At 35.0% G+C, this 14627-nt stretch overlaps 1 long non-coding RNA gene across 1 annotated transcript; it reads left to right on the top strand.

Moving 5' to 3' along the window:
* Positions 1–1804: 1804 nt before the first annotated feature.
* Positions 1805–11344, top strand: LOC107812117 (uncharacterized). Its single transcript, XR_001654075.2, has 3 exons — positions 1805–3380; positions 3526–3599; positions 11061–11344. It is a non-coding gene; the product is annotated as an uncharacterized LOC107812117 (long non-coding RNA).
* The last annotated feature ends 3283 nt before the right edge of the window (positions 11345–14627 follow it).

A 14627-nucleotide genomic window follows, 5' to 3' on the forward strand; every position in this document is an offset into this window, starting at 1 on the left:
AGGGTTTAGGCAAGAATTGAGTGGGAATTTGATGAAGATCACTCTCTCTCTCTAGAACTTCCCCTCTCACTTGTTTTTTTGCAGAAGAATATCTTAAAATGGGTCTAATGAGGGTATTTTTAATGGGATGGGGTCGGGTTTTAAAAGTTAGAAAATAGGAACCACGACACGATCTGCGATCGCATAATGGACATGCGCCCAACAGAATGGACCGCAAAAATGGCCACAAAACCTGAACAAACTGCCCGAGTATGCGACAGAAATGCAGCCCGCACACCTGTTCTGCGGTCGCATAATGCACCGCAGAACTACCCCTCACAAAATTTCCAAGGGGATTATGCAATGACTATGCGGCCCGCATATTGATTATGAGATTGTATAATTGGCCGCATAGTTGACCTCAAATTAACCATCAAACTGCCTGGCTCTGCTGTGACTATGCGGTCCGCATAGCTATTCTGCGATCGCATAATAGACCGTAGAAATGCACTTTTCTGGAAAACATTGTTCCTACTTTTTAATGCACAGATCAATCCAAAGGGTCCGAACCGCAGGCACTACGAGCTTTCGGATTTTGAGTAAAAATTTTCACGGGGCCTTACATCCTCTTTCTGATGACGTGAAAAGATATGCAGCCGATATGAATGTGGAATATTCAGATTTAAGGATAAAAGTTAATCAACATGTGCTTGAGTAAAGCGAATAAGACAATTCTTTCGTATATTTCTCTCTCTTTTTACAATGTGTTCTCTCTTCTTTGAAATGACAGACCCCCCTTTTGTTCACTATCTCCTCCTATTTATAAGGGACATTTCCCAAAAAATTCTAAAAAGTACAATATAAGAAATATCCAAAAGGCATATTTTTCATGTCTCTTCCTAAGTTTAAACTACCGTTGCTATCTTATTTCAGTTGCCCGCTTTTGGTTGTCGTCCTTTGTCACAACGACATTTAGTCGTTGTGTTGTGGTGACCCCGTCCCATGTCTTGCTTATCCGTTATCGTGGTTGCCAAATTTGGACATATACAAACATCACTAAACATCTGTTTCTAGATTTAAAATGTTCAAATCATTCATAAGATCAAAAACTATTATTCTATAGTTAAATTAATTATTTGTCAAATAGACCAAATTAGTAAGTCTTTTGTAAAAAAGAAGGCAAAGTATTACGTTTTCTTTAAACTTACATAGTTAAGGAATCAACAACGATTCTCCAGTAATTTACTTGAGTTTTCAACTTATTAATCCAACGTAACATGAAGACGTCTCGGCAATATCAACTGATCAATCCTCATTTATAAGTGATCTTCTAACATTTAACAAATAAATGAGCAATTTATGGGAGAAAGGGGTTCCAGATACTAACATATAATTATTTTAAATTGATATAAAAAAACAAATGAATGAGCCAAATAATGTAAAAAACACAACTAATAATGTGAAAGCTTTTCTCTCTCTTTTGTCGAATACAGTGTTAGAAAATATAGGTAAGTAACAGAGAATTAAAGGCTTTGAAGCGTGAAAGATCACTATTTTTCAAGAGTTATTGCCTATATATACTTTAGGGATTACAAGCAATTCTCTATCAGGATACAACAAAGCCTGAAACATACGTGCAACTTGAATACTCTACTTCTAGGATGTCTTCCGTATTTTTATATTTATATTTTATATATTTATTATATAGAAAAGTCAAGTGTGGTCGACCAATGGTAAAATTGTAATTACATTAATTATGAAAGGTTAAATTGGTAAGATGAATAAAAATAAAATGTTTTAGGTGTCCACTGCTTGCTCACTTCAAGTTTCCATTCCAACACACTGATGGTAGATCTAGAAACATCGGGTCTTTCATCTCTTTTCACAAAGAAATGTTCCTTCAATTTTTTGCTCGAATCTCTTCATCTTCTTAATTGGGTGGCAATTAATCCATGATTCAAGCCTCTTTGGTTGTAGTTTCAGCTGAGTACCAACTGCCCTTTTATTAATTATATGATTTTTATAGTTCTTGAAAGAAGGTTTCTCCATAATGATGTCCTTTTGTCATTCTTGTCGTGTCAACTTAAAACTCATGTGCCTACTTCTATTTTCCTTATTTCCATTTGGAATATCTATTTATTTGTTTCTGTATGTATGAGCAGGGGCGGATCTACCTTATAGGATTGGGGTGGTACGCCACCCGCACGCTGCAGCAGAAATTCTAAATAAATATATTAATTTCTATGTAAAATGAGTTATATATAAAAAGTGTCACCCTGATAACAGAAACTCTGTGTGGGTGCCATGGTTCGGCGTCGGTGCTGAAGTTTCTCATTAATCGTATGCGTCTTGGTTCAATTCCCTTTAGCAGCACTTTTCTGTTTGTTTTGTTTTAAAATCTTTTTCGTACTTATTAACCCTAAATTTCCTTCATTCTCTACTGGGTTCCTCATCTCTTCTTCTTCCTCCTCTTTCATTTTACTCTTTTTTTCTTCTCGTTTTTTTTTCTCGTTATTTGCTAGTAAATCTTCCATCTTCTTTCTTTTTTTAAATTTATTTACATTAGCCTATATTTTATTTCCTACAATTATATTGTTTCATAAGCAATTTCTTTCGATGCATAATTTTAAAATTCTAAGTAATATATAGTTTCTTTTTTTAGTGATACAATATTACTAATTTATATATTGGAGTATAAATTGAACAGTATCATTTGTTGATTTTTTAAAAAAATTCATGATTAAAAGAAGTTTTAAGTTGATTCTCATAGATTGCTAATTTCAAAATTTTGGCTTTGAAAATAATTGTGATATAACTCAATAATTAAATTAAAAAAATTAAACCAAGAATAATAATCAATTAATAAAATCAAACAAAAATTATATACTAGTAATTAAGCTACTCTTTAAGAAAACTTTCTATATGGAGGCGTACTTTCATAAAATTATTTTTTTTTTGGCTATTTTATCCTAGAAAATAGTAAACCAAACGTAAAAATTGAACTAAAATTGAACTTCTTTGGCTTTTTTTTAAATAAAAGACCTAATTGGAATAACCAAAAAATAACTGAATCATCTAGTTGTCATATTCTGTCTTTCTGGCTAGTGGTAGGTGTGTGAATCATACATATATATATATATATATATATATAAATAATGGCACCCGTAACTTCCAAATCCTAAATCTGCCTCTGTGTATGAGAATTTTATCTTGCAATTGTCTTATGGGGTTTAATTATGATTTTCTTTTTCTCTGAGAGTTTTTGAATTATATTTATTTTCGAAATTTTTGTTTGTGTGTTTTTTCATCTGTTCCAGAAATTTGCAGGGATGAGAGGGGTTTATCGAATTGGTTTCTCCTTAACACTTTGACCGCTCTTTAATTGCATCTAAATTATCAAAGTGAGGTTCTTGAATTGCTTTGGTAGTTCTTTCCTTTTGTCTTACTGTTTTGTAATATCCATTTTTTGAAGTATTTCCTCAGGGATTACTTATTGTTACGATCGGGTTTCTTATCTCCTTCTTGATTCTTGACGCTTTATATCAGGTGAAATCTTAAGTCTAAGCTCGAAAGAACCAAAATATATGATGGATTTTCATTCTAAAGATTCACCCTTCACGGTAAGTTGTTTGTCATGTCTTTTACTTTTTGAATCCCTCAGCTAAACTTTATATGCCTTTAAGATTCTAATACTTTTACATATAATGTAAAAGTTTTTGAAATACTTTTGGCATGTTTGTGAAAATGACAACCAAAAATGATCTTTTAGTCATGGAGGATCATCAACGAGTTTCATTTCATTTGGATGAATCACCTGTATCTGTTTTGGTTATATCGGAGGTTGGGAGATTCTCTACCAGAATAATTTTAAAATAAAATGGCATATTTATGTATGTCATGTTAGTTAGAATTCAAAAAAGATTCTATAGATACTCATATTAAGTAGTTATAGCTAGGTTCCTTTCATTTGATAGTAAGTAGAAAGCATTGTAAGCGAATCATTTCACTAGACACCGAGCCACATTTGACCTAAAAGATGCCTAAGCTTTTGATTATCTCAATTTTACTCAACATCTATTATTTTATTATTTCCTTGTAAGCTTTGTCATGATAAGAAGAAATAATTATTTTAAGTTGCATCTTTTTTTTTTAATGTTGTTTCTCTTTTTTCTTCCTTTTTATGTTGTAATAATATAGTGATATATGTGTTTGTTAATTATTATTTTTCTTTCTTTCTTTTAGCATATGAGAGGATTGTTGAGATTAGTTGGATGTAAGGATCGTCTTACAAATTGGCATGCTAGAATGAAAATAAAATAAAGAAGGTTTAAGTATTCTAGGAATGCTGATATTTTTCATTTGAGACAGGTGTTTGAATTCGATATACCTTGATATGACGAAGTTCTGTTTTAAGTGGGTTCTGTTGCGGAAGCCAAATGTATATAGTGTGAATAAGTCACAACTACTATACCAAAAATTATGACAGCCACCAAATAATAAATAAGACAATAAAACAACAATAAAGGGAACACCAGAATTTACGAGGTTCGGCTAATTTTGCCTACTCCTCGGACACAACCAATATTTTATTTCACTCCAAAAATACAAGTGAAATAATACTAAAGAGAGAAGATACAAATGCCTTAAACAGATGAGAAGGCAAATGAGAGGTGTGTTTCAATCCTAAACATTAGGCCTTCTTTTATAGGGGAAAAATCCCCCCAAACTTAACTCCCAACCAATGTGGGACTTTGGCATTTTGCCAAACTTCAACAAATCTCCACCTTGGCAAAATTCCACATTTTCAATTCTCTCTCAATAACAAATTTTGGTTGTGTCTTCATCTTCAATCTTCAGTGTTCAACAATGTTGATCAAATCCAAACAATGTTGAAACTTGACCGCAGTCACCACCTTTGTCAGCATATCAGCAGGATTCTCTGTAGTATGAATTTTCTTCACCGTGACTCCACCTTCTTCTATGATTTCTCGTACGAAATGATACCGAACATCAATGTGCTTCGTCCTTGCATGATAAACTTGGTTCTTCGCTAATTGAATAGCACTTTGACTATCACAAAAAATTGTGATACCTTTTTGTTCAACACCAAGCTCCTTTAGCAATCCTTGAAGCCAAATTGCCTCTTTCACAGCATCTGTAATAGCCATGTACTCTGCCTCTGTTGTAGACAAAGCAACTGTTGACTGCAAAGTAGACTTCCAACTAACTGGTGCCTTTGCAAAAGTAAACACATAACCAGTAGTTGATCTTCGTTTGTCCATATCACCCGCAAAATCTGAGTCACAATATCCAACTACAAACTGATTGTCTTCCTGCTCAAAAACTAACCCGACATCTACAGTATTATGAATATACCGTAGAATCCACTTCACAGCTTGCCAATGCTCCTTCCCTGGATTGTGCATATATCTGCTAATAACTCCAACAGCTTGTGAAATGTCAGGCCTTGTGCAAACCATTGCATACATCAAGCTACCAACAGCATTTGCGTATGGTACCTTTGACATATACTCTTGTTCAGCTTCATCCATTGGCGACATAGTAGTACTTAGCTTAAAATGGGAAGCAAGTGGAGTACTAACTGGCTTAGTCTTGTCATCTATGCCAAAACGTTGAAGTACTCTCTTCAAATATTCCTTTTGAGATAAACAGAGTTTCTTTGAACGTCTATCTCTAATTATCTCCATGCCAAGAATTTTCTTTGCCTCACCCAAATCCTTCATCTCGAACTCCTTCTTCAGTTGAATCTTCAACTTATCAATTTCTTCCGAATTCTTGGAAGCTATCAACATATCATCAACATATAGGAGAAGATATACAAAGGAACCATCTTTAAGCTTGTGCAAATACACACAATGATCGTATTTGCTTCTCTTGTACCCTTGCCGCAACATAAACTCGTCAAATCGCTTGTACCATTGTCTAGAAGATTGTTTCAATCCGTACAACGATTTTTCAAGTTTGCACACCATATTTTCTTTTCCAGCAACTTTGAATCCTTCTGGCTGAGTCATGTAGATTTCCTCCTCCAAGTTTCCATGTAAAAACGCAGTTTTTACATCCATCTGAACTAGTTCCAAATCCAATTGTGCTACCAAAGCCAACATAATTCTAATGGATGAATGTTTTACAACTGGAGAAAACACTTCATTGTAATCAATTCCCTCCTTTTGAGCATATCCTTTGGCCACCAATCTTGCTTTGTAGCGAACATCTACTTGGTTAGGAAATCCTTCCTTCTTTGCAAATACCCATTTGCACCCAATTGCTTTCTTTCCCTTCGGGAGATTGGCCAATCTCCATGTATGATTCTGATGAAGGGACTGTATCTCATCATTCATGGCAATCCTCCACTTATCTTCTTCTGAACTTTGAACAGCGTCTTTATAAGTAGTAGGAACATCATCAGCTACAATTGAGGTTGCACAAGCAACCGTCTCTATGAGACGAACAGGTTTCGTTATTGTTCTTTTTGGCCTGCTGGTTGCTATTGATTCAAGTTGTTGTTGAGATTCCTGAGTTGGAATCTCCTCTACTGGCTCTCCTTCCAGAGGGTAATCTTCATTTGTTTCCTCCTCTGCTTCTTGTGTAGGAAAAATAAATTTTCCCTCAAACTCCACCTGCTTAGAAGCACCTTCATTTTGTTTGGTATCTTCTGTTACCTTATTTACCATAGCAAATTCATCAAAGGTAACATCTCTGCTGAATATTACTTTCTTTGTCATAGGGCACCATAAGCGATATCCTTTGACTCCAGAAGTAATTCCCATAAAAATAGCCTTCTTTGCCCTTGGATCCAATTTTGACTCCATCACATGATAATATGCAGTTGAGCCAAACACGTGCAAAGAGTTATAATCTACAGCAGGTTTTCCGTACCATTTTTCAAATGGTGTTTTGCCATCAATAGCAGCAGATGGTAGACGATTAATGAGGTGACATGCATATGTAATTGCCTCAGCCCAAAATTCTTTGCCCAAGCCAGCATTGGACAACATACACCGTACCTTCTCCAGCAAGGTCCGGTTCATACGTTCTGCCACTCCATTCTGTTGTGGTGTATGTCTAACAGTGAAGTGTCGGACGATGCCATCATTTTCACAGACCTTATTGAAATGATCATTTTTGTATTCACCTCCATTGTCTGTGCGAATACACTTGATCCTCATGCCTGTTTGATTCTCCACCATCGTCTTCCATTTGAGAAAAATTCCCAGCACTTCATCCTTGTTTTTCATTGTATACACCCACACTCTTCGAGAAAAATCATCAACAAAGGTTACAAAATAGTGCTTCCCACCCAATGAAGGTGTTTTGGAAGGACCCCAAACATCAGAGTGTACATAATCCAAAATGCCTTTAGTATTATGGATCGCTGTACCAAATTTAACCCTTGTCTGTTTCCCTTTGACACAATGCTCACAAAACTCCAAGTTGCAAGCCTTTACTCCTTTTAACAATCCTTGATCTGATAGAGTTTTCAAGGATTTTCCTCCAGCATGTCCCAAGCGCATGTGCCATAGCTTGGTTGCTTCTGCCTCTTTGTCGTCACTGGATGTTACTGTCGCTGTCCCAATAACTGTACTGCCACGATAGCGGTACATATTATTATTCTTCCGATTAGCCTTCATTACCACTAGTGCACCGGAGCATACTCTCATCACTCCATTTTCTGCAATGATTTTGAACCCTTTTGATTCTAGGGCTCCCACAGAGATGAGATTCTTCTTCAAATCCGGTACATATCGAACATCTATCAATGTTCTGATCATTCCATCATGGTTCCTTAATCGTATTGAACCAATGCCATATGAGGTAAGAGGGCTGTTATCCGCTGTGTGGATGACTCCATATTCTCCTTCTTGAAATTCCATGAACCAGTCCCTGTTGGGACACATATGATAGCTACAAGCCGAGTCCATCAACCATATGTCTGATGATGTTGATGACTCTGTTGTAACTAATGAGAAGTCTGAATCATCACAATCAACTACATTTGAATCCATAATAGCCTTTCCATTGTTATGTTTGGCCTTATTCTTCAACTTCGGACAGTCTTTCTTCCAGTGCCCTTTTTCTCGACAAAAGGCACATTCATCTTTACTGGGTCTGGATCTTGACTTGGATCTTCCCTTCTTTGTCCTCGTTTGATTTTGAGGACGACCCCTCACAAACAGTGCTTCTCCTTCTCCGCCCTTCTGTTTTTCTCGCTTTCTTTGTTCATAGCTGTACAAAGCTGAACAAACTTCTCTGAGAGAAATTTCGTCATTTCCATGGAGTAGAGTAGTTTCAAGGTGCTCGTACTCATCAGGAAGTGACGCCAACAACATTAAGGCCAAGTCACCATCATCATAAGTTGTATCCATATTTTGCAAATCTGTGACCAACTTATTGAAACTGGTGATATGTTCATTCATCGTGGTACCAGGAACATAGGTGAAGTGAAACAGTCTCTTCTTCATGTACAATTTATTTTGACTGTTTTTCTTCAAAAATTTATCCTCCAGTGCTTTCCATAATTTACTTGCAGAAGTTTCCTTTGTGTATGGATATTTCTGCTCTCTAGCAAGGTAGGATCGAATGGTACCGCAAGCAACACGATTGATAATTCTCCAATCTTCTTCTCCAATAACATCTGGTTTCTTTTCTTCAATGGCCAGATCTAGCCCTTGTTGAAAAAGGACATCTAGAACCTCGCCTTGCCACATCCCAAAATGTCCGGACCCGTCAAAAATTTCTACCGCAAATTTCGCATTTGACACAATTCTTGTCATAAGCGAAGATGCCAATGATGACGTATTGTTGACACTTGATGTAGATTCTTCTTGTTTATTGTCCCCCATATTTGACAGAAATATTATTTAATAGCTGACGACACAAATCAAGATTATTTCCTTTCTGATGTAGAAGATCAGACTAAGCTGCAACTACAGAGCATACTCAGACAGAACCTTGACTCAGTTACCAAGATAAATCTTTTCTGATGTGGAAGATCAGACTATGCTGCAACCACAGAGCATACTTAGACAGTACCTTGGCTCTGATACCAATTGTTGCGTAAGCCAAATGTATATAGTGTGAATAAGTCACAACTACTATACCAAAAATTATGACAGCCACCAAATAATAAATAAGACAATAAAACAACAATAAAGGGAACACCAGAATTTACGAGGTTCGGCTAATTTTGCCTACTCCTCGGACACAACCAATATTTTATTTCACTCCAAAAATACAAGTGAAATAATACTAAAGAGAGAAGATACAAATGCCTTAAACAGATGAGAAGGCAAATGAGAGGTGTGTTTCAATCCTAAACATTAGGCCTTCTTTTATAGGGGAAAAATCCCCCCAAACTTAACTCCCAACCAATGTGGGACTTTGGCATTTTGCCAAACTTCAACAGGTTCGTCAAATGGGTACACGTTTAAGTCAACTCAGTTATCTTGGAATTTGTCGTATAAGAACATATGGATCGCTTTAATTATAGTTTGGAGGTGCAATTGGATTGAGAGAAATTACTTTAATTACCATGAGAAGTTTAATTTTGAAGGACCATTTGGACAAAGTATTTTTACTTCAATTTTAAGTATTGAACACAAAACAAAGCTCTCTAAATTAGTAAGTAAATCATGTCTTCTTTTCGAAGTACAATATTTCAGTTTAATATTTTTTTTTAATTTGAAGGGGATTCTTAGAGCAACAGTAAAGTTGCCTTCGTGTGACCTATAGGTCATAGGTTCAAGTCGTGGAATTAGTCACTAATGCTTGCATCAGGGTAGGCTGCCTACATTACACTCCTCGGGCTGCGGTCCTTCTCCAAACCTTGCATAACGCATGATACCTTGTGCACCCGGTTGTCCTTAGATACCAAAAGATATATGTTACTCCTTTTGTTTGCCAAAAGATATATGTTACCCTCAGTTGAAAAGGAAATGACTGCTTATGGTAATAGGACCTATATATTCTGCTAAAGTTCTGATATTGTTCTGATGTTAACCATTAACTTTAGATGCCGAGAATTTGTATCATCATGTTTGATAAGAAGACATGACGTATTTCCTCTTTTTTAGAAAAAAAAACTAGGACGTGGTTTATTCTATTGGAAGAACCTCTATTTCTTCCTAAGTTGTGAGAATTTTCTAATTCCTTATATTTTGACTTAGCCTCAGTTGGAAATTGGAAAAAATTCAATATTATTTTTCATGTAAAATCTAATGCTAGGTTGATACATCTTGAGCTAGGCCTCATTGTGGTAATTTATTTCAGGCATTCCTTCGGTATGGAGATTTTATTAATCGATGATGTTTTCCAAACTATGTTAGATTTCTCATAAATCGCTCAAAATAGTGCAACACAAACAGGGATAAAAACTTTATCATATTTTCGTGAATTGTACATATTGTTCCAATAGCATGTAAATCACCTTCTACTTATGTAATGTTCTTTCCCTACGTCAACTACATTTTATCTCCTCTCAGAAATAGTGACTTTAAAATAAATTAGTTTCAAGAGCAGTCTATAAAATGACAAACACATTAACCGTTATGTTTGGTCATCATCTGTAAATGGTTGCTCAGAAGACAAGTGTAAGAAGATACAAAATCGAGTTGCTATTTTTTCTTCTTCTTTTGGAATATCAAGTGTTTTGGGAAGTGCAAGATATGTAGGGAGCACTGCTATTTCTAAGTGCTACATTATTCCTGGAGTGTTGACCTTTCTTTAATCTTTTCTCGTTCTTTAAATTGTATCTTTGAAATTATTGATAAACTTCGACTAATGACTATTTCTATTTATATTATATTTGTTTTATGTTTCACATATTCATTTCTTTGACAAAGTTATGACTCAGAATATTTTTTCCAACACAGTGTATGTTATTGATATACACTGTATGGGAGCATTCATACATCTCTAACTGTGGTGAGAAGCCCTTTTCCAATAGGATTAGTGCATTAAAAGAAAAATATTATCTCTTTCGGATGGCCAAATAATATCAGTATCAACTGTTTTAGTGGCTTAAATGTGTGGTCATTAATGCATTTAATATTGGTGTGCAGGTTAAATGGGATGGAGTAGGACGTGAGCTTTGTCTCTTATTAGCTCTACGAGTGTTGCACGTTTCCTCAAAGAAATCTCATATTTGTTGAAGTTTAACTCTTGAAAATAAATATTGTATCTCTCGTAAATCTTCTAGAAGTAAAGATAGATATTTGCTTGTTCGCGTTTGATGATCAACAATTTCAAGAATTTTGTGACTTGGTTTTTTGTTCACTTTAATCTGTTTTACGATGGAGAGTCCTTCTAACAATCCAATGTCACTTCTATGTGCTGTACTATATTATATCTGATGTTACATAGCTACATAATATCTTTATTAGTAATGTATCAAAATTTCAAGACTCGAATATGTTGGGCCCGTGCTTAAGCACTCATCTAGTATAAATAAGAAAAGGAGACTTTTCTGAAGATAGGCCCCTTTTCACGAATAGTCATAACTTTTTTATTAATTAAAATTTAAATTTAAATTCAAATTTTAAATAACAAAACGATGTTCCAAATAAAATACGAAAATAAAATCTTTATTTAAATATCCGACCCAATCCAGGGTCAAATCCAAGTCATTTATTTAAACACACATATCCTTTTAAATATGTCAATTGTTCATTCTAATGGACTTAATGAGCCAAACTTTATAAAGCCAACTAAATGGCATGTGGCCATCGACGTGGGACTTCCACGTACTTACAAACTACTCTAACGTACATATGAGAACAATGGTCACAAACTAGCGGCTTTCAAATTACCAGCAGAAACATGCCCATTGTATCAAAGATGCCGCGATTAGTTTGGCTTGTAAATAGTCTATTTAGATTGGGATGTCCTCACACTTTGTGGCAAACCTAGAGTTTTTATTAAGGAGGTATAAAATAAAAAATTGAAAAGACAAGAAAATATAACATACTATAAAAAAATTCAATTAACTTTACAATATAATTGTTTTTGCAAAGAGGTATCAACTAACACTCCTTAAACAAAGGTAGCTCCGCCACTCGCTCACACAAATGTTAAGTAGAAACTTGTTTGTGATATGTTCAGTTTTATTCACGAGACGAAATATGTGTTTACCTTTTGGTAACTTTCACTGTCGAGATTAGAATAAAATGGACACTGAAAAGGCAAATTAAATCTACTTATTTCGTAGCACTTCTTTGGGACATATATATGATGAAGTTTGGTGTACAATTCGATATGATTTGTGATGTAAGACAAGCACTTCTAATTCACTAGAGTCTTGTCTAGATTAGGAATCTTGCCGAATTCAGAATTTTAATTATCAGATTCTGCCTATATATGGATAGTTACTTTAAGGCTTTCTTTAATTATTAATACCAGTTATTAATTGTTTCTTGACTAATATCTCTTTGTGTTTGAATTTTTCACTCTGCTCCGGCTACAGGGTAAGCTTGGAGCAGAAAGAACACATGTATAACCTCAACATGCTAAAAAGTGTGTCTGGATTAGAGTCAACGTAACTAGATTGGTTAAGTTGAGAGATGAAGCATAAATCTATAGAATATGTAGAAAGAAGATTGTTCTGGAAACGAGCTTATCAAATTTGGCAATGATGCCATAATTTCATAGAAGTGTATATACAGTCAAATCTCTATATAACAGTCTTTTTTGTTCCGAATATTTTTGGATGTTATAGTGAAGTACTTGTTGAAATTCGAATACAAACATAGAGCCAACGCAGCAGAATATTAATAGGAACATACCTTCAGTCATAGTTGTTCAAGTGGTGTAGGGAATTCCTTGGAAGAACCTTGAGAAAAAAACTAAGGAATATTCTAGCTTGTGCCTATCGTAGGATGCCAGACTGATGGAGTCACAGACATATTTATAAGTAGGTTAGGGACTCTTGGGCAAATACTTTAGCCCTAGGGACTTCTCCATAAATTATAATTACCCTAGGGACTACTAATATATGGTAATTTCTTTCCATCAAAGAAACTACCATACATGCATAACTACAAAATATTATCTAATATATTATTTCCTTTGGGAGACAAGGTAAATAATTAATTACCTTATATGTGGGCCACACTAAGAAATCTCTATAAAGAGATGGTGAATTTCTTACATTCTCCCACTTGGCCCACATATTTAAAATTAGATAATCCTTTATGAGAGATAAACATATAATATGACCATAAACTTTATCACTCAACTAAAAGTTATGCGACAATCACTTTAACTAGAATATATTATTACACGAATCATGACGGTCATGCTTTTAAACAAACACTTCCTTCCATGTATTAAAATGTACAATATATTCTAATAAAGTGTCTAACAACTTTATGAATGAACTTAATATAAGTCATTGAGAGTCCAACTTTATTGATCCAATGATCACAAATAATACATGAAAAAACAAAAGTGTGCACTGTCATGTATATCAAAATAAACATAATGTCTAGACAAACTGTTAGAAAGCAAAGCAAGACTAAATTGAGCTACTAAGCCCCATTACATGATCCTTGAAAATATTAGCTGGCAGACCTTTAGTCATAGGATCAGCAATCATTAAAGTAGTACTAATATGCTCAAAATTCACATCTTACTTCTTTACATAGTCTCTAACCATCAAGTACTTTATGTCGATGTGCTTGCTTCGGCTGTCACTTTTATTATTCTTAGAAAAGAAAATTACAGTTGAATTGTCACAAAAGATTCTCAATGGCCATGAAATGGAATTGACAATCCTAAGGCCGGAAATAAAGTTTTTCAACCACAACGCCTGTGATGTAGCTTCATAGCATGCTATAAATCCAGCTTTCATTGTGGATGTTGCAACAATGGTCTGCTTGACACTTCTTCAAGACACAACACCTCCAGCAAGAAGGAAAATGTATCCTGAAGTAGATTTACCAGTGTCTTTGCATCCACCCAGATCAGAGTTTGAATATTCAATCACCTCCAATGAGTTAGAATATTTGTATGTGAGCTTAAAATTCTTGGTTCCTTGCAAATATCTCAAGACCCTTTTACCAGCCTTCGAATGGTCAAGACCAGGGTTACTTTGATATCTGCCAAGCATTCCTACCGCAAAAGCAATATCAGGTCTAGTACAGACCTGTGCATACATAAGGCTCCGAACAAGCGAAGGATAGGGAATGTCTTTCATTTGCTCCTTTTCCAATGCATTTTGTGGACATTGATTCAATGAGAATTTGTCACCTTTAATTATAGGTGCTGCAATAAGTGAATAGTTCTTCATCCCGAATCTTTCCAGAATTCTTTCAATGTAGGCCTTTTGAGACAATCCAAGTAATCTTTGAAATCTATCTCTGTGAATCTCTATGCCAATGACATAAGAGGCTTCACCCATATCCTTCATCTCAAAATTCTGGATAAGGAACCGTTTAGTCTCGTGCAACAATCCCAAGTCACTACTTGCAAGCAAAATATCATCCACATATAAGACTAGAAAAATATATTTGCTTCCACTTATCTTAAGGTATATACACTGATCAATGATGTTCTCCGTAAATCCAAATGAAGAAACAACATTATGAAATTTAATATACCATTGGCGGGAAGCCTGTTTTAGCCCATAAATG

Source organism: Nicotiana tabacum, chromosome 1 (genome assembly GCF_000715075.1).
Source record: "Nicotiana tabacum cultivar K326 chromosome 1, ASM71507v2, whole genome shotgun sequence".
Lineage (NCBI taxonomy): Eukaryota > Viridiplantae > Streptophyta > Magnoliopsida > Solanales > Solanaceae > Nicotiana > Nicotiana tabacum.